At 35.4% G+C, this 27,959-nt stretch overlaps 1 protein-coding gene across 1 annotated transcript in view; it reads right to left on the bottom strand.

Annotated features, from left to right (window-relative positions):
* Positions 1–27,959, bottom strand: part of CCDC102B (coiled-coil domain containing 102B) — a 123,406-nt gene that overhangs the window by 68,240 nt on the left and 27,207 nt on the right.

Below are 27,959 nucleotides of genomic sequence, written 5' to 3'. Positions count from 1 at the left end.
GTGCTGGTAGATTACCTGGGTTTTTTCTCAAGATACTGAAACTACAGCTCTTCTCTGCAAAAAGGTTAGCATGGAAAATTGGAACATTATAAATATTTGGTACTACACAGAAGGAGACATGCCTTATCATGTAGTGAATGTGGAGAATTTTTATATACCTCATATGACCATATAATACAGAAATATTCCGAATGTTTATTAAGTATTTATCTGTTGTCAGCTAGATAATTATACATTTTTCTGATTTTTAAAAAATAACTTGAAGTGTCAAAAAGACATCAACTTTCATCTAATTACATATATGAATGATTTATACCTAAAATCAATCTGAAAACCTAATTTCCATGTATGCACACAGAGATGAGAGGCAAAGGTACCCACAGCCAATTATGTGATGCAGGCAAATTGCTCTAAATCCAAACAAACCAGGGGACAACCTCTTGGCAGAGGTCACAACACAGTGAAAAATATTAGTATGAAAGTACATAGAAGTACTGAATATTAGTACTTTAATTTTGTCTCCAGAACTATGGACCCACAACACTCTAGAGCCCTTATGAGGAATTATTTTTGGTCATAACAAGCTAAAAAAGGAGGAAAGTATCATCTGTTTTGATTGATGAGAAATTTGAAGCAGGGTACTACTACCTGTCTTCTTCAAGTCTGTACAAAACCGAACACACAGCACAGATCAATTAATCTTTAGGACAGTGCTTAGATCAAGACAACCACATCCTCTTTTTCTATATATCTCAAGAAACTGGTTTCAGCTTGAAGCTGCAATAAATCTTGCTAAAGTGAGATGTTACTCCTCTGAGCACAGACAGATTGTCTTTTCCCCACAAGCAAACAGTCTGCTTGCTCTGCATTTCCAACTTCCTACTCAGCATCGCTTAGAGTGGTTTCCCAAAAAGCTCTGCTATCTGGAGTAAATGTGGAGAGGGAATACTGCCACTACTTGTGCCTGGGGGCAAAACTAAGTATTCCAAAGAACAGCTTGGCTCTGCTGCTAGGCAGTGCATAAGCTAATTCAGCTTTTCCCCCACCTTTGCACTTTTCAAGAAAGCCTGTGTATTATATGTTGTGCTCATATAGATGTCCCTATACAAATAAAGACAGGACACTGCTTTCTGCATTTGACTTTCTGTTTTTTCCTGTGACACTTAAAGAATTCAGTTAAATTCAGAATGAGTGAACCAAAACAACCCTCCATATGGAGAATTACTTTTTCATCTTAATATACAAAAGTTACACTCATAGATTTCCATATGCCCTGAACTAGAGTACTCAGCCTCTTAAATATGATCTATAGAAAAGAAAGTAAACTCTAAAACAATTCTAGAAATTTACAGCTGTATTCTCTGCAATTTTAATAGTGAAATACAAACTAGTAAAAAATTAAAGAAGTTTGTTTACAGCTCTCCAAAGACATTGCAATTCTCTAACAAAGAATATATTAATCCTCTAATTAGCATATATCTTAGCTTGCTTAAGCTAGGAAAAATAAAATTAAAGCAAATTTGGGTTTTGCCTAAATAAAACTGCTTAAGAGTATTAAGGCCTCTTTGGTTTTGAATCACTTCACAAACTGTACAGACACTTACAAGAAGACTTTTGGCTAGTAACAGATTTAATCATACAGTATCTAATCTGGGATTTTGGCCAGAATTGTGTGTTTGAATCATACCTGACATCTGCACAAAGCTTTTATATCATAAATCTACTTTGGAAATTGATGGGTTCAGGAATTTCTTATGTTACTATGAGGAAAAGGTTTACTTACTTTGATATTATCATTTACTTTGGCATTTTGATGTATCAGCATTTTTTTTTCTCAGACCAAACAAATTAAAATTTTTTATGTTCTTATCTGACTGTTGGACAAATCTTGCAAAAGGATTACCAAAGCTATTGGCAATGATGGCTCCATTTTCCAAAATTGTATCTGGATTTTATCCAAGCATCACCTTTATGCATCTGAAGAGTTTGCAATGAAATTTGGTCTACCTGTAGATGGGATGCATTCTATCAGAATTTTCTTTGTTTTCTTGAAGTTCTTAATTGGTAATTCAAAACTACAGTTGACATACAACCATATATTTTTTGATAAAACTTCAGAAATGCAGGCAAAAACCATGACTACGCTGGCACTCTTGCATGAAATCTTTCTTCCAGAAAAAAAAATTGAAAATATTTTGTATCACCATTTAGTGATTTTTATTTGTTTTTTCACTTATCTAAGAAAAATGGGTTTACTATCTGGAATAAAACATGATGTCACCTACATTTACAAATATATTTTTGGCACCCTTGTCTCATTACCCTCTCAAAAACCGAAAATGAAGTGTGCAAAATGTTGAGGAGGAATATCTTGAAAAAAACATTCTGAAAACACTAATAACTTCTTCATTTCTGACATATTTCATCGTCTTTTCCTACCTTCATAAACAGAAAGTTACTTACATATTGTGGAGCTGACAAATTTCTGGTTTGAATAAGTAAAAAATGGAGGGAATTATAAAATCCTGAAAGAGCTACCCAAAATTTTTCATTTTAAAACAGGGAACGGCAACTTATATATAGAATAAGAATGCAGTTCCTTATCAAAGAGAACCATTTAGCTAGGACTCAAACTGCTAAGTCATTTTAGGTCAAAGCAAAACATTTTAATCATCACTCAACAAATTGATTAGCAGTCAGGAGTGACTGAGAAACTCAGTGATCTTTTTGCCTGAAACACCGTTTAGTAATTGGACTCCCTCTTATTTTACAAATCTCATCAATCATGAAAACCATGGTGAAACCTCATTTTCATTTCTTCTCACATAAAAAGTACTGCACCATATATCCATTGAGCTTCTGCCAAGTAAACCTGACCATGTGCAACCATAAATGCACCAGTAGAAAACAGCAAAATACACACCAATAGCCAGAGCCTGAATATCCAACAATCCACACTTCAAGCCATTTTTTAGCCCCTGCTTACCCCATTGAAAAAGGACAGATCACCAAATACAAGGGAAAATACCCACTGTTAAGTCTGAGGTTGATCAAGTGCAAAGCTCAGCCTTTCTGAAGTTGATGACTGCAGCTGCAGTTTGCAGTTTTGTCAGCAATATCCCATTTTTGATTGTTTCTATGGTAATCATGGAAGTGGTGGTGGTGGAGCAGCATGGAACCATTTATCTTCCTTCAGGATAGCTGCTGTTAGTTAATCAGCAGTAGCCCTGCTGCTATTTGTCAATAACCAAAAACATAGTTGTGACCAAGCTGCCTGAGACACCTGTTAGTAGGGCAATACTTCAAGTTTCCACAAACCTAACAATTTTATCTTTCATTTTTCTAATCAACAGTTTGTTGTAGGACTGCTCTGAATGGCACCTGAAAATGTCTGCGCTCTCTGAACTGTATCCAAGCTAAACATCACAGGAAGATGATGTCACTACTCTCTCCACAATTCTTTTTAAATTATTGTTATATTAACATGATAGTTTCTCCATGTTCTTTGATTTTAGCAGCTGCACTTTGGTCTGCCATATTCTAAAATACAAACAATATATTTTTAGTATCCACAATAGATTAGATTAATTTCCAACTTTAGTATTACACAGTTTATATGAAAAAATCACAAATATTCAGAATGTGGAAAAATTCAATTACTGATGTTAATTCAAAGACTCATTTAATTTTTCAGCTTCATTTCCTTTTGTTTAAATTGCAATCGTTGCCACTTTATCAAGGTTTTTATATTCTCAACATGATCAATATGCAGAAACCAAATGAACTGTATATTTTTTACAATTTAAAACCTACAGATTTGCAGTTTTATCAATACTTCAATTATTTTTATAACTCACTTGATGTAAAGATTGTTTTCAAATCAAAACAATAAAAATAAGGAGATATTTTTGCAAACAAGATTACTTTAACAATCAAGATAATAAATATTGCCTCTCTGTCTAGGAGAACCATCACTGGTAGCTGGCAAGGCAAAACCAAAATATAATAATTTCAGAACCTATTCTATTTTGATAGTGGAAGATTTCCTGCTAATTCTTAATATAATATTATTCAGGCTGACTTTGATTTCATAAGGAAAAAAAGTCATTGAAAATCTAGAAACTCTAAGTTTCCTCTATTAAAATACAGCAAGCTAAATTTAAGGGTTTTTTGCTGAAAATAACCAGAATGATTAAAGTTTTAAAGTAAAAATTCTTCCTTTTTTACTTTGGTAGAATGTAAATATACACATACATATGGCAGTTACACAAAAAACCCTCTGTTCTTTTATTCTATTTGTCTTTGAGTTTTTACAGCAGCACTCACAAAATAAACATGAAGATGAAAAAATTTCCCCATCATTAAAGCAATTGTAGCAGTACCTAAAACTACTAACACATGCAGAAGTTTAATGCTTAAAAAATCACTACCTTGCAGAGACTTGCTGATTATTGCAGTTACTGACAGTACAGCATATCAATACCAAAGCAAGCCAAAAATCTTTCTTTTACTTTTATTCATATTTCACTCATAGTCATCTCTTCTTTATTATTTTTTTACCTTTGAGTTATTTCTCAGCTCCAGTTGACAGGTTGTGTAAATTAAAATCAATATTAACATCCCAATATTAATATCCCTAAAGCACAGAGAACTAAGTGTAATCTCAAAGCTAAGCTTTATTTGTATGAGTATTGTTTTAAATCTTTATTCACTTACTACATCATCGAGTTACAGTAGATGCAGGAAACACCTTCTTTAAATTATTTAGCACTACTCATCTAATATACAAAAGTTGGCTATTAGTAATTACTGATTAAGATCAACTACTGAGTAACAATTAACTAAATATTTTATCTTCTACGTGTCTCTCTTAGGTATATTGCATTCATGTACAAATTTTGGAAGATGGAAATTTTTGACTTTGCAGTTAATTTTATGAGATAAAAATACACAATCACCAGAATTTGAGGTATCAAAAAATACGAAGTTGTGCTGAATGAATGCTGTGCTAGAGATAGAGCAAGCAGTCTTCATTGGTCCTCCAGGCCATTCATGAACTTTCACAGAAATATGTGCAATTAGGACCTACGTGTTGTTTGGGTTTAATCCAGCACTTTTTTCCTAAATGACTAGCTCATTAACAATCGACCAGGAATGATATTCAAAAGGCAGAAGCTTTCAGGAGCACTTCCTGCAATAAGATCATTACATAGGGGAGGCAAAGGAGATGTACCATTACAGAGCTCACCTAGCAGCTCTCCTCTATAACTTCTCATAGTTCCAGCAGTTTGGAAACATCTCTGCAATATGGTTATGTCTTTCAAAATTATACACAATATATTATGTCACATTTAGGCCGTGCAGACACTTGTTGCAAGTACTCTTGTGACCTCCTTCCAATGCTCCTTGATGAGGACTACCATTGTTTCCATGCTTGGTCAGGAGCAAAAAAACAATAGGGAATTTTTAGAGTACCATAATAGAAAAATCTAAAAATATAAAAGCACTGCAAATAGTCTATTTATTGACGTAACTTATGTGCATTCCACTCACAGAGATTGAAAATTCTCCAGGGCAGGTATAAAAGGCATAAAATACAGCATACATTCAAACCTTCCATCCTTATTGACTGTCAGTTTACTAAATGCAGCAAATAAAAATCTCTTATCATCATATAATCCACTGCTCTTAAGGCACTGAAAATTTTCTTTAAGGTATTACTAATCAATTTTAATAATTACTTCTCCAAATTCCCAGAGTTGTTTTCAACATCCTTAACAGATATGTCAAAAAGACCAACAAATATCAGTAAGCAGGAAGATTACTCAGTATGATTGTTTACCCACAAGGAGTGTAAGAAATGGATGTTACCATCCTTCTTTACATAAAATACAATCACTGAGCAGATCCGCATACCTTTAATCTGGGTCAAAAGTTTGTTGCCTGTATTACTTTTATTTTAACAAATACATCTACATGGGGATTGAATTCAAGCTAAGACAATCCTAGCTTTACATGTGACTCTTATTAAACAAGGGCAGATCTCCGTGGATTTAAAATGCCAAATGAGAAATTCTGCTTAGCAAGCCTGAAGTATACCCTGACGATAGCCTTACACTTTTACCACATTTACTGATGCAAATATTGTAAAATTATGAGTCCCTTTTCTTTTTAGATGTTACAGAACTGATAATTCATTTTCATTTAAACTTTTCACATCTGCTGCAACAATTGTCAGAGGAAGAAAAAACAAAAATTCTTATACAAACCTCTGATAAAGAGATATAGAAAATAAAATTCAACAGTTAAGGTAGCTTTATGAGATTGCAGTATAGACATTTTGGTGAACACACCTGCAAATTTGAACAGGAAGAATCCACCTACCTGTTGGTAGATATGGATTCATATTCAATCCATAACCTAAGTCACAGCATTACCTTAGTTTTTTCTACCCACTGCAGTTTGATCCAACAAGCACCAAGATTTTCAAGGTAAAAGATTTATTACCCTCTCTATTCAAAAGACATAAATAGCTGTCAATTTATTGAATAATAAAATTGTTGAATTTTTGATGATTCATTTTTCCAATGAATTGGAAAGAGAAACTGGGGAAAGTATGTGCAATTTCTACAAATGTTCTGTACAGAAATAGCTGGAAAAAACAATTCAAAGAAAAATTTTATACCTAATAGCGCACATACTCTGAAATTATATTCTTCTTTTCTTATTTTTTTCTCATATTTGTCTCTTAAAAGCAGTAAATATTGCTCAAAGGTTTAAATCCATTCAAATCCATAGGAATAGAGCCAAAATCAGTAGACAGGTCTTCCTAAAATTTTTTCTTTGTTTTCCACATTTTTCACTGAGCACTTTTAAACTTTCGAGACAAACTCATTCTTGTGACTTTATTTCTCCAACCCCAGTCACAGCAAATTCCTTTCCAAGCAGTGTCTTTGCAATATCTTAGAGAATGAGTTATCTGTGGACAGATGAGCCTTTGCTTGTGCTCCCAAGTCAATTACTTTCTCTTATGGGTATCAGCTGAACCACTTCATAGCTTTTATGGGTCACTATGTGATCAGGATCTGCTGGGATGTATTACAAATAGTGAAGTATGGGTTTAAACAAGCTGCCTTCAAAAGAATCCATGCACCTCGGGCCATTCAATTATAGGGATTTACAGCACTATAGCAAATTTTCTTTGTTTAAGACTCCATGTTCCTCAGGCAGTAGAATTTTGAGAAACAGGAGTGTAGGACAAGAAACATAAAAACAACTAAATGTTATCACACACTGAAAGAAAGCATTTTAGACCAAAAGGAGAGATAATTTTGTTATTTGTTTTATTATTAGGTAGGAGCTGGAAAATAAAAATGTGAGAAAGGCAAGCTGTTCTACTGAAGCTGATTAGTTCCATAATATATCTCTGAAGACCTCACTGTCCATCAGTGTCCTCTAATGAAAAGTTAAAAAAGCAAAAATGGTCATTGAGTAAGGCTGCAGAACATAAAAACTTGCATATTCTAAAGAACAGGAGCATGGATAAGCTCATAGAATTCCTTCTGGTTCTCCATATTGAGTTATATTTCACTTTCAGTTGTTCAAAGATTAAATTGTTATTAGTCTTTTTCCCCTAAATACTTCTAATATATTAACAGCAAATCTGATGTCTGATGCAACTTGATTTGGAACATTTCATGGTTTCACAGAATCACTAGGTTGGAAGAGACCTTTAAGATCATAGAATCCAACCCAGCTAAATACAATAAAATTATAGTGTATCTTTGCTATAGCTACCTGTCAGAGAATCAGCAAGTAGCTTTCCAACTAATTTCATTTATTAGCCTTAGAAGCAGAACCCTGTTGTCTCCCTGCCACAAAACCACATGAAAAAACCCTAATCCAAACAAGAGATCAAACCCCAAATTTAAAACTCCACACGGTAAAGGGTGTCTACATGGAATATATCTCAAAATTTACACTGAGAGTGTGGTGGTGATGCCCGTCCATGTAACAATTTGACCTTACCCATGGAAGGCCACAGAATTTCTATTCCCTCAGAAGTGCAACATCTCATGTCTTGTCTTGTTGAGTTGAGAATTGAGTTGAGCAATGTGAATATGATTTATGGCAAAGGTCTGACAAATCTATAAAGCTGAGAAGTAGCAAACATTACCCCTATAGGTTACACTGGGGTTGGAGGAGGCCATCAGAGAATGCAAACTAATAGTTGCCAACTGCCTTCACAAAGGGGCAAACACAGTTCAGGCAGCAACCAAAAAAGAGAAGTCAAACAATGGCAGTGTGTTTAAAAAAATTTAAAAAAAATTTTAAAATCCCATGACAGACTTAAATCTGAGAAGAAAGAAATAGTCACCACCAATCATAAAATTCTTCATTTAAAAAAATCAGGACCAATAGCTTCCTGTAATCCTCCCCCTGACTCCATCCCTCCTGAGGATGTGTACCAACCTAAAATACTAGGTTGACAGTAGAAAGATGAAAAAAACATCAGAGAAGTGGAAAACTTGAATAATTTACATAATACAAATTTAACTGTATTTCCACTGAAAGCTTTTCTTTATTACCTAGATATTTGTCTGTAAATATCACTGTCATTGTAACTGATATAGTAACTACCTATTTGGATTACACAATTAGACAATTATAACACAATCTAAAGTGTGGATGTGCTTCTTGAATTCGTACCAATTTCATGTGATTCTCCTAATTTCAAGATATACTCATTATTAACTCATTTATTTATTTTCTGTTTTCTTTCTTTGTCTTATTCTGACACTGCAACCACTCCACAACATTCATCAATCACTCAAAAAGAAAAAGCAACGAATCAGGAACAGCTTCAAAATTTACTATGCTTGAAACAATGCCTACAAACTATGGTTTACTTAGAGTAGTGAAGCCCTAATTTTAAACAGAGTGACAGTTAATTTTCAATGAAGAATATGATTAAACAGCATTTAACTAATGATTTCCTCTCTAATGTCTATTACTAGAGTTTGTTTACTAGAGTAAAACAAAAATCAAGATGGATTGGATTTGTGAAGAGACTACTTTACTTTTTATTCTGCTTCTAATCCCTCTTAGATGAAAAGGAAAATCACAGAACCCAGAAAAATTCAAATTAAGTACTCTTTGCTGTGGCTCAAGAAGTAAAGAAAGTTTGAGATGTCCTCAATGTCCTCACTGGTTTTAACAGAAATATCCATTTAAGGTGCACAAACAAAAACCCCCAACATTTTTCTTTCTTTACTTTTGACGGATATTCTATTATTAAGCTAATAGTCTGGCAAACTGACAGATATTGCCAACCTAACCAGATGTTTTCTGCTTTATTCCAGTCTTCTGATTTTGAGATGTGAAAAAGAATTTTGCACACTTACAGAAAAAGTGCATAGCATGACAGCTGCATGTCCCTCAAAAAATGGGAAGAGATGGGATTTAAGGCCTTTCCAGAACTCAGTTGTTAAGGAAAAAAAAAGCTCATTAAGTGTTCTGAATGCTTTTGATACACAGTGAAGTAGCAACTGAAATAACAGATCTAAACTCTACTGGTATTAAATGGAATCTGTTTATGTTGATGGTAGACGGGGAAAGAATCAAAATATTTTAAAGAACAATCTAATATACCACAAAAGGACAATAATTAGCAGTGTTGTTTTTTTTTCTTCTTCCTAATCCTGACAACAGAAGAAACAATGTTACCTCTAGATATAAGAGCTTGACATTGCAACTAAGACAGAACTACAGCAAACAAAGAAGGAATTATGTTGAGAAAGTGAATCCTCAAATATGATCAAGTAACTAGAGACAACAATAATTTAAAAAGGACAAATTTTATCTCAGAGAAATTGCTAGATGGGAAAGGAAGCCAATTAAGAGCAAGCCAAGAAGCTCTTTTTAACTTTTATTGTAAATTCTGTCTTTGCCACTCAAATTTGTTAGACATTCAAAATACAAACTTTAGACAGAAACCAAAAATCTGTAATTTTTACTGCGATTAAAGTAAAATTTCAGCTCCCCTTCCCTCCTCCTACCCCCAGTATTACCCTCATTTAATCAGTATTTTCAACTTTTATTGTGCTATATTCTGAACACAAAATCCTGAAGTGACAATGGAAATGCTTCATATAATGATTTTTTAGGGGCATTGAATTTTTGATGTGGTTTAAAAGGGTTCTTGGGTGAATCAGGAATCCCATTATAGAATAATTCTTCAAATTAGAGTAAAATAAATATGTCAAATAAATATACATTGCTATTTAAATAGTAATAAATGAATTTACTGGTCTGTTTCCTTTAGCTTGGCTGTACTAAGACTGAATCAACTAGAATTATTATACTAGCAATTTTCTAATGCAATCCTGTTCAAATCACAAAACTTCTCATGTTACTACAATGTGATCATGATATTACCACAGACATCATAGATACAGACCAACAAAATGTATTTTTTGCCTCTGTAACGTATTGTAATGGAATGACAGTAACAGAATCTCGCCGTATTATGCAGCCATCCTTAGCTACACAGAGAGATGGAACTTTTCCCCCTAGGTATTAGTACTTTGTTATTGTCACCATATGTTACGTACAAAAAAAGAGCAGATGGAATGTTTATTTTTTAATAAAGATGGGTACAGAGATCCTGGTCCATCTCCAGATTAGAGCCAAAAGCTGTTGTTCTAAAGGCTGTGAATCTATATCTGACAAAACTATTAGAAGCAAATGTCCAATTAGAAATGCATAATGATAGTTTATAAACATAATTAAATAAGTATATATCTTTGAGATAGTTTAGTTTCACTCACTCTTTCTGTTTATTGCCTACATTCTATCAAAATAAAGAAGTAAAATAAACTATTGAAAGAGGTGCTATTGACAGAGAAATGATGCCTCGTTTTAAGCAAAGTAACACTGCATTAAATCATCCTCAAAATAGAGATCAATGTAACCTGAAGGAATCTTTCATAGTTGTACTTGTTTTGCTGGGACACAGTTGTTTGTCTCCATAGCAGCTCCTACAATGCTGTATTTTGAATTACTGGAGAGAACAGTGTTGTGACATCAGCTGCTTCAGCTATTGCTGAGCAGTACCTGCACAAAACCCCAGCCTTTTCTGTTCTCGTGTTGCCTTGACAGCGAGGGGACTGGGGATGGGCAAGAGGCTGTGAGGGAGCACAGCTGGGACAGCTGAACCCGACTGGACAAAGAGATATTCCTACAATGTCATGCTCAGCATACAAAGCTGGAGGAAGAGGAAGGGAGGGAGGGCATTCAGAGTAGGAAAACTACATAGCAAAAATCTGTTTTTCACCATTTACCTTTCTCAGGTAGACATACTGTCCTAGTGTTCAGCAGCATGTAACAGCTGTCCTACTCAGAAAATGAGTACGACAGATTAAAATTTCCAAGTCAGCTCTATTGAGTATGAGGTGCACAGATGATAGGAGCACATTCAGGAGAGGCAATACATTTTTCTCATGTCAATTTACTGTATGTGGTCAAACCAACAATGCAGAGTACTGCAGCACAATATCTGCTTTTCCCAAAATCAAGGCACGACTGCACAAGTCTTATGAAGCTGATATACATAATGGACTTGCCCTGGATCCTCTGATTTTCAGTTAGGAAATTTTGTAATCAATTCAAGATTTGTATTTTGAACAAGACCACTACCAAGCATGTATTGAGAAGACCTCTGAATGTCACTTGAATATAATTTCTGTGGTCGGGGAAGAGAAGAGATATGAACACCTTAACATAAAATATCAGTATTGTTTATTGCTTGCTTTTTTTTTATTGCAGCCTTGTACTACATCTTGAGATGGGTGCTATCACACTGACAAAACCATTAGTTTTGCCAGTTAAAGTCCTTCTGTAAATACAGTCCTTCATATGTCATCAAATATATCTAATGCATACTTTAATCCAGATCAGTTTACCAATTCCACACAACTGCTGTACATTTAATCCATATGGAAAAGTTAAAAGTGACATTCCCATCTAGATTATCTTACTAGCTTGTGTAAGCAATGCCATAAAGTTGTCCTAAATATACATTAGCACATTATATTAGCACAACATATTAATATATTCATACTTATTAATTTATTTTTTTTACATATTAAAATTTTCTGTCCCACTGGTCATTGGGGTTTTTTGTGAACGATAGATCTTTGCAGTAAAAACACGGAAATGCTACCTGGCAAAAAGGGTTAAAAAACCACCTCAAAATGGTATAATTTTTATATATTCCTAGAAGCAATTGAGTTAGTACAGTATGGTGGAAAAAATTCACAATAAGGAATTTACAGAGCATATCCAAAGCCAGGGTAATATTTCTACTGTAGCACTATTCTTCCCTTAGATCACCCAGAAGGAAACTTTAATATCTGTACTGTGAGAGCTGTAAGGCATTTTTGACAGGTCTCCTGAGCAATTTACCCAAGGACTATTCTAAAGCAGCATAATTTTCCTGTCAACATTTGTTGGTATCATTGGGGGAGGTTTTGCAGCAGGCTGGGGCAAAAGGTGAGAGGACACAATACGGAGAAAATGTAAAAAAGTTTAAAGAATAAACTATTGCAGCATTCCTCTTGTCTTGCGAGGACAATGCATAGAAAGATAGCACCATATAATACATTTTTTTGTTTAGCATGCATGCTTTCTACCATTTTCCATATGTTTCTCACACCAACAATTCCTTTTTGCCCAATCCAATAAGGCCTATTTTTCCTTTTCTCAGTAGGAATCATTCAATCAAACATTCAAATTCTGCTCAACCATTTCCTACCATGCTAAGGACATGCTTTCCACCATATATACAAATAAGAATCAATAAATCAATGATGTTGAGAGGCAAAAAAAAAAAAAAAAACAGGTAGATCTGCTTAAATTTTTTTTTTTAATCATCTAAATATTAAGGACTCCAAATAAGAAATAGACTATACAAGTACATAATTTCAACAACAAAAATTTTGAGTGAAAGGTTATATTTGCCTTGGGATATATTAGAAAAGGCCACCATATCACGGGTGACATTTCTAAATATCAATTTAGCTGATCTTATGAAACAGCTCCTCTTTCTCTGGAGCCAAACTCAACAAATACTCCAGTGCAAGTTCCTTAGCCCAGCAGCACTGTTTAAAAATAAGAAAAATACAAATTCAAATCTTTTGTCCACAGTTCAAAGGTGGATTGGAAATACTGCAGCCTACATGCTGGACTCTATCAGCCTGCTTCTACTAGTCCAAATCCACAGCTCAGTAATTTATACACAGACCACTCATTTAATTCAAGATACCGAGTATCTTAATATATAATAATTATTGTGTTGAAGGAAAAATACATCTGGTAGGTAAGAGATCACAACAGGCAGACAAGTGATTGCATAGTATCTATTTTAGTGTTCATAAATAGCAGAAGTCTCTGTAAAGACTTCTATTTCTACCATTAGTATTTATAAAACCAGACTATATTTTTCTGTACTGGTCTCTACTGGGACCAGAGTCATTTAGTATCTTCATTAATGACAAAGATGAAGGAATTGAGTTCACCCTCAGCAAATTTGCAGACGACACCAAGCTGAGTGGTGCAGTTAACCCACTTGAAGGATGAGATGCCATCCAGAGGGACCTCTACAAGCTCAAGAAGTGGGACAATGCAAATCTTATTACATTTAACAGAACCAAGTGCAAGGGGCTGTGCTTGGGTCAGGCCCACCTCCAGTATCAACACAGGCTGTGGGATGAACAGATTGAGAGCAGCCCTGTGAGAAGGACTTGGGGCTGCTGCTGGGTGAGAGGCTGGACATGACCCAGCAATGTGTCCTGCATCCCAGAAAGCCAAATGTGCCCTGGGCTGCATCCAAAGCACCATGGCCAGCAGGGAGAGGGAGGGAATTCTGCCCCTCTGCTCTGCTCTGCTCTGGTGAGATCCCACCTGGAGCACTGCATCCAGCTCTGGGGTCCTCAATATGAGAAAGACATTGAGCTGCTGGAGCGAGTCCAGAGGAGGGCACCAAGCTGATTAGAGGAAAGGAGCTCCTCTCCTATGAGAAAAAGCTGAGAGAAGTGTGTTTTTTTAACCTGGGAAAGAGAAGGCTTTGGGATAACCTAATTGTAATCTTCCAGTCTACCTGTAATCTTCCAATCTACCTGAAGGGAGCCTACAAGAAAGATGGAGGGGCTTTGTGTAAGGATGTGTAGTGACAGGACAGGAGGGAATGGCTTCAGGGTGAAAGAGGGTAGGTTTAGATCAGATATTATAATCATTCTTTGCTGTGGTGGTGATGAGGCACTGGAACAGATTGACCAGAGAAGCTGCGGAGGTCACATCCCTGGAAGGGTTGAAAATCAGGACGGATGGAACTCTAAACAAACTGGTCTACTGGAAATTGTCCCTGACCATGACAGTGGAGATGGAAACAAATTGTCTTTAAGGTCCCTTCGACGTAAACCATCCTATGAGTCTCTGAGTCTATTATTCCATACATGCTACTTGGGAGTATGTAACATAGCTGTATTTTTAAAATTGCTTTGTCATTCATATCAATGTTTTAGGATAAAAAAAATTCTAAATTTTGTTCCCTCCTTGTCTTACTCCTCTTCAGAAAACTTATTTTTACCTTCTATGCAGAAACAATTCAAACCCCAAAGAAGCTTATTTAAAATACAATGTACATTTACAACACACCAGCTAACAACTCTTTCATTTTCATAAAACAGCCTAAAGTGCAATGTGCTTTCAATCCAAACATGTTTACAATCATTTTAAAGCTGTATTATTTTAAAGCATAATTCCATTTTCATCTTGTTGGCTCAAAGCAAGAAGCCCCAAATAAGTAAAAAATTTTTCTGTGTTTAGTTTTGTATGACCATTTATGTATCTGAACATTTAATAATTTAGAGAATACAAAGAACAAGTGAAGTCTTGGCTTACAAGATTGAACACCAATATTTTTTAAAACTCCATTTAAAATATTACATTGTTTTAATTACAGATATTTTGGAGGGTTTTTTTCATCAATTGATTTTTTTATTTTTTCAATATGTGAACACATTTTTATAACGGACAAAACACAAATGCATAGTATAAATATACCTACTCAGAAAATTATAGAAAATTATATAGAATATATTATATTTTATTTTTCCAAAGCACTGTATGCAAGTTAGGGAATCAGATCCAGTATTTAGAGAAAAATCTTGTTTTCTTTACAAAGAAAAAACATAGGTTTTTTTTTAAATGAAACTATTTCTAGACATTTCTCCTCATAAACTCCAGTTTTCACAACTTCTCCTTGATTGGCATTTGACCTTCAGCATTCCAAAGTGTAAAACTTCTGCTTCATGCACATGATCCTGATTGGTTCTTATGAAATTTAATATAGGCTTATCCTGAAGCATTTGATTTAACATTTCTGTGTGAGTTGCATCCATTGTTCAGTGAAATTAACTTATCTGCATTTAGAAGCTAGTAAGCACCACACACTCAGAAAGGTATTGAAAACCTCTTGTCATTGTGTATTTAGATCACTAGTAGTAAATTCTTTATAAAAAAATTAGAGGTTAAATTGCATTACCTGAAACATTTCAGAAAAATAAGCACTTGGAAAAAATATTTTTTTTCTTGGATCAGAACTAATATACTGGAAAAATTACTAGAATTTCAGAAAATATATTTTCCAACCCTTTGTTACCTAATCACTTAGGAACAGAAGTAGTGCCCTGACACCATTGTAGTCACAATGGTGTCAGGTCATATAATTTCTTTAACATTTCTCTATTTCTATTGCAGGGGATGCATACATTCATCAAAAAAATCCCATAAGCATTCAAGGCTTTTTATTATCTTTACTATCCTTCATCTTTTAGTATGAACACCACAATTTTTTTACATTATTGAAGCTTTTATTACATCTTGATGGAAACAAATGGAACAGTTTATAAGCTGCAAGATTTTTTGTGGAGCGTTGTGAAAACAGAAACAAGTAGAATCAAATCCAGCTTTGTTGGGAAATAAAAAATTTTAAAATGCCTCATTATTTTTCTCTAGGATCTTATGTTCTTTCTCTTTATAGGACATTTTCCTAACATTTTTTAATTTATGGAGTCAGTATTTTCTAAATCATAAAGATTATTCTTGTATATAAAATGAAATATTTTATTTATTAGACTTAAGAAGTCCCAGTAAGGTCAATGAAAATAAAGTTTACTCTCAGCACAACCATCAGTTTCTGAAACAAACAGAAACATCAATAGCTTTCTTCACCAAATCAATGCAGACAGATTGATTTTTCAGAAGGCAGACTATTATGTATGTCTGAGTACCATGACCTTTCAGATTTTACCAACAATATTCTTCATGTAAATTGATCTGCCTTATACCATGGGAGCCAGGGATGCAGAACTGCCAAAAGCATTCACTTCCACTTAGTTAGCTGGAAATATTACTTAGGAAAAAGCACCTTCTTCAATCACGGTGTGCCGTGTGATGAGTTGTAAATGTCTAAGACAATTCAGAACTGCAGATACCTTTACACCCAGTAATCATAAAACCACAAGAGTGTGAATGTAGAGTAATTGATTTAAACTTATCAGTTCTAGGCCATTAGACTTGGTAAAAGGTATTTCCACTCAACTATACAGGAGCCCATTACAGTCATTTCCATTTGAAGGTCAGCCATCACCAGTGCTGACCTTCAACATGACATAAAAGTTAATAATTGATTCGTTTACCAGAACAACAAACAACCACAAAAAAATAACAAAAAACCAAAACACACCAAAAAAAACAACCCCAACCCCAAAAACAAACCACCAAAACAAATCAAACAAAAAACCCCATCCACAAATAAACCCACAAAACAAAAAAAACCTCATTAAAAAACAAAACAAAACAAAACAAAACAAAAAAAACCAAAACCAAACAAGCTCACATTTAATCAATCTGAACAGAAGAAACTTATTATTTTGGTGAATCTGGCTGGGCTGAAACTATCCCTGCTCAACAGTTCTACAGCCTCTCAGCCAAGTTCTAATTCAGATACAGTCATTTGATGCTAAGTGATGGACAGAGGGGCTCCAAGGGCAGAGGCTGGGCTGCCTGGGCTTTGGGCCAATTTAGAGACAATACAGCTGAGAGCATGCCCCTGCTCCCCTTTGAGAAAGGACCTTTGATAAAGCTTGGTCAAAATACTCTGCTGGAAACCAAAAGTAAGTGCTGCTCAGCTCCTGACTCTGTTTCCCTTAGGGAATGGGTGCCCCTCTGACATATTGGGGTAGAGGCTAACATACTGGTTTTGATGCTGACACTGAAATTACAGTAGTGCAACAGAAGAGGAATTCTGGATTCTAAATACTTACAGCCATTATAACACTGGGAGAAAAAGCAGTCTCCACAGACTAATCACTTGCAAAATTACATGGACCTCTTGAAAACTGTAGGACAGGAAAATGTTTTCTAAGATAACATTTGTAAGGGTTTCTACAACCTGCTTAAGCATGGTGTAAAACAGTCTATTAAATATCTGGCACTAAAGAAATTGCATCTTCCAACATGGTTGCAACTCATTTGTACTATAAACTTGGTAATATGAAAATAAATATCCTTGGTAAGATGTATGGCTGAGAGTAAGGATTTATTATGTTATCTAAGAATTCCTGCTAAATGACTACATGATTGATATTTCTGCATGTAGATAATAGGTAAAATAATGTTGAAGACTATTTATTTTCCTTTGCAATTATGTTATATGTCAACACAGCCTGAGAATGTCTTGAAATTTTAACATATTCACTTCCCAACTATAATTAAACAAAGATACTAGAAATATTAGATGTTATATATACAAAAAAAATAAAAGGAAATTCTTTGCAAAAAAATGTTTTTGCAATAACGAGTGCAGTTTCAGACTATAACAAAAGAACTTCCTTAGTATCATCAAGTAGAAATAAAATTCTGGTCAAAGCATCTTAAAAAAAAAGAAAAATTAAAAAAAAAACAGAAAAAAAGGAATTTGCCTTTAGGTAGAGAAATAACTTTGGTTATCTTACATAAACTATTATTTTCCTTCATCACAAATTTTCTGGATCAGAAAAAGGCAAAGACATCAATATTCCTAAACTGAGAAAAGCAAAGCATATGGGAAGACATGAGGTCAGACAAGAGGTGTTCACATCCATAGATAAGTATTTATGCTGTTAGAGGACTACCTGTCTTCATTGAATCTTGACAAAATTACCTTAAATAATAACTAAATAAAAGCTGTTATTTCTGTTCTCTTCTTTGGCACAGGATTAAATTTTTATGAAATTCTCAAGTGTCAAAGTATTGCCAATTTTTTTTCTAATAAGGTCTAATGAAGAAATAGTGGACTGTTTCCACTATTTCCAATTAGATTTAGATTACTTTTTCCCTTTAATTACAGAGTAATAGGATGGTTTGGGTTGGAAGGAACCTTAAACATCATGTGATTCCAAACCCTTGCCATAGACAGAGACATCCTTCACCAGACCAGGTGGCCCAGAGCCCCATCCAACCTGGCCTTGAACATTTCTGGGGATGGGGCAACCACAATTTCTCTGGGCAGCCTGTTCCATGCCTTAATATCCTCACAATAAAGAATTTCTTCCTAATATCTAATCCAAACTTACTCTCTTCCAGTTTGAAGCCATTCTGCGTTTTTCTGTCACTACGCATCCTTGTAGAAAGTCCTTTTCTGTCTCGCCACCTTAGATACTGGAAGGCTGCAAGCAGGCACCCCTGAGCCCACTCTTTTCCAACTCTGAACAAACTCTGTTCTCTCAGCCATGCCTTGTAGAAGAGGAGCTCCGTCCCTCTGATCATGGTGGCTTGGGCTTGCTCCAACAGCTCAATGTCCTTCTCGTGTTGAGGACCCCAGAGCTGGATGCAGCATTCCAGAGGGATCTCACCAGAGCAGAACACAGCAGAGCAGAGGGGCAGAGTCCTCTGCCTTGCTGTGCTGCCCACACTGCTTTGGATGCAGCACATTTGGCTTTCTGGGATGCAGGACACATTGCTGGGTCATGTCCAGCCCCTCACCCAGCAGCAGCCCCAAGTCCTTCTCACAGGGCTGCTCTCAATCTGTTCATCCCACAGCCTGTGTTGATACTGGGGTTACCCTGACCCGGGTGCTGCCCCTTGCACTTGGTTTTGTTAAATATTATGAGATTTGCATTGTCTCACTTCTTGAGCTGGATACACTGGGATAAATAAGTGAAAGAGGAAGGGAGGAAGGGATAAATGAGCAAGAGAGGAAGGGAGGAGGAGAGGGAGGGAGGGAAGAAGGAAAAGGGAAGGGAAGGGAAGGGAAGGGAAGGGAAGGGAAGGAAAGGAAAGGAAAGGAAAGGAAAGGAAAGGAAAGGAAAGGAAAGGAAAGGAAAGGAAAGGAAAGGAAAGGAAAGGAAAGGAAAGGAAAGGAAAGGAAAGGAAAGGAAAGAGGAAAGGAAAGGAAAGGAAAGGAAAGGAAAGGAAAGGAAAGGAAAGGAAAGGAAAGGAAAGGAAAGGAAAGGAAAGGAAAGGAAAGGAAAGGGAAAAGAAAAAAGAGAAAAAAGAAAAGAAAAGAAAAGAAAAGAAAAGAAAAGAAAAGAAAAGAAAAGAAAAGAAAAGAGAAAAGAAAAGAAAAGAAAAGAAAAGAAAAGAAAAGAAAAGAAAAGAAAAGAAAAGAAAAGAAAAGAAAAGAAAAGAAAAGAAAAGAAAAGAAAGAAGGAATAAGAAACATTATGAAGGTTTACATAGAGACATATCATTACACAAACTTGGCTAGAAGGGTTAGAAAGTGAGAGCAGATCAGGGACAGCTGAGCCGTGATCTCTTCAATGAACACAATAACCCCAGATAGCTGTTCTGAAAGCAATGGGCTATGCACAGCACAGCAAGGCAAAGCACAAGATATTCCAAACATCTACTGTTGGCTGTTTAAAGAACTGAAATTTCCAAATGTCAAAAATGTTCAAATCCATGAGCATGCATTTTTGAGAGAGATATTGCTAAGGAACAATTTCTTTTGTTCTTTTTCCAAGATTATTAAAACATGTCCCAAATTGAAGGCTGAATTAGCCTCTCCTTTTTAATAAATATTCTTCTACTTATTCTGAAAAAATAATTTGAATCACAGAATACGCTGAGTTAGAAGGCCCCCACAAATATAAGTCCAACTCCTTTTCCTGTAACAAGTGAATTTGAAAGTCTGCTACTTCAAAGAAGCTGGAATTTAATCAGAGGAAGTATTTTAAAATATTCAGTAACTGCAGCAAATACCTTGACAACCGAGACAAGCTTTCAGATATTTCACACAGGGCCAAAATTTCTATGTAACTGAAAAGATTAATCACTGATTAATCAGATTTGACAGGCTGGATTCAAAGGAATGAAACTTGAACAGAGCATTGGCACACTTGGACGCACATTTTCCCCTTTCCCCAAATGACAACTTAATCATGAGACAAAAGAAAAAAAAAAAACAAGTAAAATTCCTGACCTTCTATCAACAGCAATAATGTTAAGAAAATATTTTAAGAATTAATAAAATGGGGGGAAAAAAATTAAAGATTGCAATTTTATCTTATTACAGATTGTGGGAACAATTTGAAAACATATTCAAGTCTGACAATAGAGCAGAAGAAATGTAAATCAATTTCACATACATATATTCTGGGGTAGGGTTTACTGTGGTTATTTCATAAGGGAACTATATAAAATATTATATCACATGAATAGTGTAATTATCTTTTTACAAGGGAGAAAAATAGATCTTAAAATCTGGCAGTACTTTTATAAAGATAACTAAGAGAAGCCAAAAAGGATAGGAGGAACAACTTGCAGAAATTATAAAAATTATCATTAATCATTTTTCTAAAAAATTAACAGCAAGAAACTTCAGAGTCTATTGACAATTACATAAACAATATAAAAAAATTAAGAAAACCAGAAAGCTACTTGAGTTTCCTCTGTTTTCATGTGGGAGAAGCATGGAAATAAATTTTGTGCCCATATTATATATATATATATATGTGTTACATGAGAGGATCTATCTCAAACTGAACATTGCCATAAATCAAGGAGACAAAATGGGTAGTTAAAAATTCCTGGGATGAGATATCAGACATTAAAGAATTCAAAAAGCCTAGGAAACAGCTTACACAAGGACAATTTTTAAAATGCTTCAAGAGGGTATAAAAAAGCCCAGAAAGAACTGATATTGATATTCTTAGTTACAAATAAGATAAGGCATGGGCAAATGTGATTTATTGAGGAAGAATCAAAACAATTTTTATTCAAAAAATCTTAGGGCTTACCAACTTATGTCAGTTTTCTGAACGAGTCAATAAACTGACTCTGCTGGATCAGAGGTCTTGGCAGGCTTTCAAATGTCATTTCACAAAGATCTTCCACAATGATTCTTAGAGAAACTTAGCTGACATAAAAAATTGCCCTTACATACAGGAATACCTAGTTACTAAATTAGGAAAAAATAAGTGAGAAGGGAAAGAAGAGAGGAATAATTGAGCAGTTTCCATGAAGATGGAAGATCATATCAGTGATGGTGTGAAGAAAGAGGGAACTGAATTAATTTTCTGTTTCAGTATCATGAAAATATAAAAGTAGATGTAAAGCAAACAGTGCAAATATGTTACTAATGTGCAGCTAAATTTACAATTTTTCATGGCAGGGCATAGTGGATGTTAAAAATTAACATGTGCTTCAAAATAATTTATAAAAATTACAAAAAAAAATCAGTAAGAAGCATTAGAGTTGAAAAACACTGATCTCATTCTGGAAACTTCTCAGACATGAGTTGCTAAGAGCCCATGACAGCTCTCTGATACAGTATTCCTCTGCTGCTCTTAGTAAGTATTCTGTACATACCCATTTTTGGTCAATGTCAGAAATGGGATACAAGGCTAGATGAACTTTTATTCTGATGGCCTGCAAATACTCTCATGCTACTCTGCAAAAAAAGAAAAAAAATGGAACTGGCTTTTCTAAAGCAAGCTTTCCCTACTGACTGGAAAAAACAGGGAGGGAGGTGGTGCAACAGAGTTGGGAAACTACAGAACAGTACTAAAGGTATTATCTTTAAGTGAAATAAAAGAAAAATAAAGTGAAATAAAAGTCAAATAAACATTTTTCTAAAAAGAAAGAATAAATGTAAAATAGCTAATTATACACATGCATCAAAAGAAAACTTTTGCTTTTAAATAGCTTTTAAAACTTTTGCTTTTAAAATAGCTTTTCTGGTTTCCTTCATCACAATGAAATGTGTAATTAAAAAATATTTATAAGAACTTTGAAAAATGTATCATTACAATTTACAGGCCCATTCAAGAAGTTAGAAAATGGATGACAAAATAATAAAATTAAATGAAAAATTTGAAGCATATTAATGCTCTTGAAGTTATACCACTAGTCAGATGCAAATGAGAGATTAATTTTTAAATCTGTTCTTGAACTTTCAGCTTTTCTTGTCAGGAATTCTGAATTTATTATCTTTGAAACTGGAAACTTGCAAGAAAAGTACAGTGCTGAGTGTTGATCTATAACAGTTTGTAAACCAGTGATTTTTTCCCTGTCTTTTATTAAATATCAGCATAATTTGCTAGAGGAAACATATCTGTTAAGCTCTGTTTTTATTAGTTTTAGCTCTACAATTTAGACAATTTTCTGAGGAATTGAAATGAGCATTTCACCAGAAAATAATTAGAAAAAACCCCCCATATAATAACAACAGTACTCCATGTTGTAGTTCTGACAAAATATATTGTGTTTTAGAAATCCATTTAGGGAGCAAATTGTGCAGCCTGTACTGTTTTATCATTGCAACAACCAGCCCAGTGGTTTTGGTTGAAACAAATCTATTTCTCCACTGGATGAACAGTGCTAGATGAATGTCAAAGGGTTTAACAACATTACCATAATTACATCTCTTCTCGAGTTTTGTTCTGATGAAGGGGAAAAAATAAATACAACTCAGTCCAAGAGATCTGTGACACAAAACCAGGAACTAAACATGTGGCAATTAATATAACCCCTAAGTATTTAAATTCCTCTCTTATCATCCAGGCAAATCATAAAACTCCTCCTCTGTACTGTGATGCCTTCTCCAAATGCATCTGTCACTCCCCAGGCACTCAGAGACCCTTCAGACAGATCACATCTACACTCTCTGAATGTGCTCACTGTTGACAAGGAAGCAGTTTGCAACTCCTTCCACATTCGGCCCTACTCACACCCCGAATTCAGCACAGCAGAAGTTGATAAACAGACCAGAGCAGCAAAAGTTAACATAAACATGACAAAACATAAACACAGGAGTCAAAATTTTTTCTGCTCCTGTGTCCCTTATTCCACATGTGGCATTAGGCCATCCCAAAAACTTCAGTGCTCCAGCCATGTCCACTCTCTCAGGGCTTAGAGCAAGGACTGTTCATACCTGAAGCAGAACTTCCCACATAGTTTCCTTTAGAAAAAATTAATGTGCACAAAATCACTCTGAATTAAAGCAATACCAATGCAAATGGGGATGATGAAAGAATTTGTCTTAAAGCCACATTAAGTCTTTTAACCAAAATGTAAAGGTATGTTTATGCAGCTGCAGCAGTTTTCGTCTTATCTTGCTCCATTTATTTTTCTTGACTACTTCTTAAATTTAATTTTTCAACTGAATTTGAAAAAGCTGTTTTAATTAATAACTTGTGATACATTTCTGTGCAGCTCAGAGTAATAAGACTGTCTCTCATCAAAAGTGTGCTACTTTAGTGGTCTAGCCTTTATTAAAAAATAAATCTGAAGTTAATAGAGTTGTGTTATAATGTCTTCTTTAGAGATGTGCAGAGACAGAGGATTTTTATCTTGGATTTTTTCTTGATTTGATTTTTCTAGATCTTAAAAAAAAGGGGGAATATTTGAACTTTGATTTCTTCCTCAACTAAAAAGATAGATTTAAGGAGCAGCAATTTCATCCTATAGTCTTTACTAGTTTTGTTTTCTTTTTTAGTTAAAATAAGGAAGAATGTCATTCACATTGTTCCTATTCCTACACCAAAACTTTGTAACCATAAAAATTAGAGTGATACTGTTAGGAAGACTTACACAGTGATACTGTTAGGAAGACTTCATGGCTAAGGAAGACTTCATGGCTACAACAGATGAATTATTTTCTGCATATAAGAAAGCCATCATTAAATACCTCACATATTTAGAAAGAAGAAATACCCCTTTCACTTCTAAGGGAGGAAAGGAAAAGGTCTAAGGGAAACGCGACAGTGTATAATGTTTCTATATTTTACAAATACAAGGAGAATCAACCTCAATGAAGTTGCATCATTAAAAGTAACTTTTGCCTGTGAAATGTGAGGAACACACCCACCTCTGACACTATGATGAGATGACCTTGACTGAATTCCAGATACCCACCCAGCTGCTCTCTCACACCTTTCCTCTACAGGACAGGAGTGGAGGGGAAGAGAGCAGGTTTCATGGATTGAGATAAAGTTACCTCACAAAAATAAACTTGACTAGGGTAAAATTAAATATATTACCTGTTAAAAATAGAGTAGAATAGTTTAAAACAAAGAAAGAACTAAAATCTACCTTCCTTCTCACCCTTCCTCTCAGGCTCAACATCTCTTCTGTACTCATTTTCTACACTCCCTCTTCTGTCTATGCACAGAAGGGGAATGTCAGGATGCATTTTCTCTCTGCTTCTCCTTCCTCCTCACGTGTTCCCCTGTATCAGAGTGAGGGGTGTCACTCCCATGGGATACAATCCTTCACAAACTGCTCAAGCATGGCTTCTTCCTGCAGGCCACACAGTTCTTCAAGGACTGGCTGAGGATGGGAGCTTTCCATGCAGAAAGACTTTTAAGGAAGATTATTCCAGAGTGGGACCCCCAGGGTCTGGGATTCCTGCCAGGAGCCTGCTCCTGCATGTGCTCTCACAGGCTGCACTTTCCTTCAGAGCACAGGGCCCAGCAGAGGGTCATGCATGGGCACTAAGATGTCCATTTGCTCCACCATGGACCTCCAGGGCTGCAGGGGCACAGCTGCCTCACCTAGGTCTGCACCATGGGCTGAAGGAGAATCCATGCCCTGGCTCCCAGGGAACTCCTCCCCTTCCTGCTTCACAGACCTTGGTGTCTGCAGGGTTGTTTCTCTCACAATGGCTCAACTTTGGCCTCTGGGTTTCCTTTGGAGCCACTTGGAGCTGCTTGTGTCTGGCGTTTGGGAGCTCCTAAGCTTCTCTCACAAACCCCACAGATATATGGGGTTTTTTGCTAACAACATAATAACCTTATCATACTACAGAGAGAAATCAAACTTAAAATAAAACTTATTTCATGCATCCACAAGCTCCACAGTTCAATATTCAGGTCCACTGAATATTCCATTAATGTAACATGTCCATGAACATATTCATTAATTTAATATTTCACAGCTAGCTATTTACCATAATCATTAGAGATAATACAAAAGAATAGTGAATATTCCTCAAAATTAATTTATACGTTTGTTTCAAGGTCATATTCACAGACGAAAGAGAAAACATTTTTACATAAACATCATGTTTTGGGTATTGATTTATACCATCAGGTGGGTTTTTTTCATGCTATCCCTTCCTAGATGAACCAGTTAGATCCATTTAGTATTTCTTACCATGATATCAGTCAAATAATACATCTATTAATTTAAATGGTATTTTCCATTTCAAGAAGTACAATCAATAAAACTGCACAGCAACAATGTCTGATCTGAATTGTTTCATCAATTCTGTTCATCTTGTACAACAGAACTTAACCTTTCAAAAACTGCATGGGGAAGCATTTTAAGCCAACAAACTGCCAGCTAAAAATAATATTAAAGACTCACACTTTTTGAAAGACATAATTAATATTACATTTTAGATTCAGAACTTCAATCTACGTGGTTTACTACCATAAGTGGCAAGAAATTGCACAAATTCTGTGTCCTTTGGAGGTATGTATACATATTAAAGAGCAAGATAACTGTCAGCATGAAACTGTTTAGACAAGAATATAAGGATTTAATTTCTGTGTATCGATACCATGTTTTTAGTACTACTAAAACCATTACTAAATAAAAAAATATTGTTAATGTTTGCTGATATCCTCTACAAGTACAAATCAGCCATATATCAAATAATAACACTGAATATTGTTTTAAACAACCACAATGGATGATCCAAATAATCTCACAAATAGAGGTTTTGGGAAAAAAGTAGGATACTAGGCAACTGCATTTTGCTTTGGGATTCATTCTATGAAAAATTAGCTGTATGTCATGTGCTTACTTGTTGAATAAAGCCAAAATCATACATATAAAGATGGACAAAGACCTTTAAATAGCTGTAGTTTCAATTTTTGCTGACCTAGACATCTAACCATCACCCACATTACAGCACTCATTCTTTTTTACTACTCTAACCCTGCTTATAACGTTATTTTATTTGAACTTCAAGCTACCATCCCAGAAATAAAAGGGTCTTGAACCAGAAGTCAAAGCAATTGTTTTCAGGTTACTTATAATATTAGAGAAAATCAGAAACAGTCTCAGAATTTAGCAAAGTTCAACAAGTGACATTAGAATGTGTCTGCAAAGGAATAGACAGGTTCCATCTAAATTGAGTTAGGATGGAATTCTTGAAAAAGGAACTCTTTCCTTTCTTAACACCTGTTTTGCATTTAATAGCAGCAGCAAGGTAAATTTTCTCATTAAGGGTTTGCCAGAGCACTTTAATCCTGTTGCTCTTTAGTTTTACTCATGTTGTCAATGGGTGTTTTGTGTCATTTTTAGTGGTACCACTTCCTCTCTGCAGCCAGAGGCCAGGAGCCCTGGACACAGTGAGAAGAATGCTTCTGGCAGACTCTGGCAAGGAGATCTGGCTGGAAATGCCTCTGAAGACTGCAAGAGAGCTCAGCCTTGGGGGAAGATGCAGGGCATGGTTCCCAGCCTAAATGGAGAAACACATCACATGCTCAGTTCACAACTCTGGAGGGAAAATGCTCCCATCAAGGTCTTGCCGTGTCCCTCTGAGGCTGGGGCAGGCAGGAGCAATGTCCTTTCCTGTAGATGGGATCAAGAAGTTCTGCTGTTAAGCTGAAAGGGGCCAACAAGAACCTTGTGAAATTTAGCAGTCACAAAGTCCTACACCTGGGAAGGAAGTGTCCCTTGCAATGACATGATGATGTTTTTTCCAAAGCAGCTGCTGCTTAGAGACTGGCTAGGCAATCAGTCTGCTGGTGGTGTTGGTCCCTTCTTCATCACTTGTTTTTTTTTTCCCTTCTTTTCCGTTTTCCCCCTTCCCAGTTATTAATCAGTCTCTATCTCAATCCACAAGTTTTATTTCTCAATTTTGCCCCTCCAATTCTGCCCCCCAAGCCACTGCTGGGGAGCGAATGAGGCTGGGTGGGAGCTTCGCTGCCAGCTGGGGTCAAGCCATCACAAACCCACTGCCCAGAGTAGGTCGTGCAGACCTGGATGTTTTTGAGACCTCACTAGACAAAACCTTGAATAACTCAATCTGACTTCAGAGCTGGTCTTGCTTTGAGCAGGAGGTAGGACTGAAGATCTCATGAGGTCGATTCCAGTCTGACTTGTTCTGTGATTCCATGTTTTGCAGTTGTTTTAAATCAGATGTAGAGGTGCTTTACTAATGGAGAGAGCTGATACTAATAGAGAGAGTTGATCACAGATATCTAATAATTGTCTATGCAACTAATTGTTTTTTAAAACAAAACCAAACACATAAACAAGGCAGCACAGACATACAAGCAAAAGAGATTTGAAATATAGTAATATGCCTAAGCAGATGAGCCTTTTTCTGGCCATATCTCCAACCTCAAGTTACTTGCATTATAGATAAATCAAGAAAATACTGATGTGATATGGTATGATAT

This window comes from Melozone crissalis, unplaced genomic scaffold, assembly GCF_028551555.1.
Source record: "Melozone crissalis strain CALT ecotype California unplaced genomic scaffold, PUWL_Pcris_2 ptg000042l_1, whole genome shotgun sequence".
Classification (NCBI taxonomy): Eukaryota; Metazoa; Chordata; class Aves; order Passeriformes; family Passerellidae; genus Melozone; species Melozone crissalis.
Note: the sequence above shows the minus strand (reverse complement) of the source record. Positions and strands in the feature narration are given on the sequence as shown.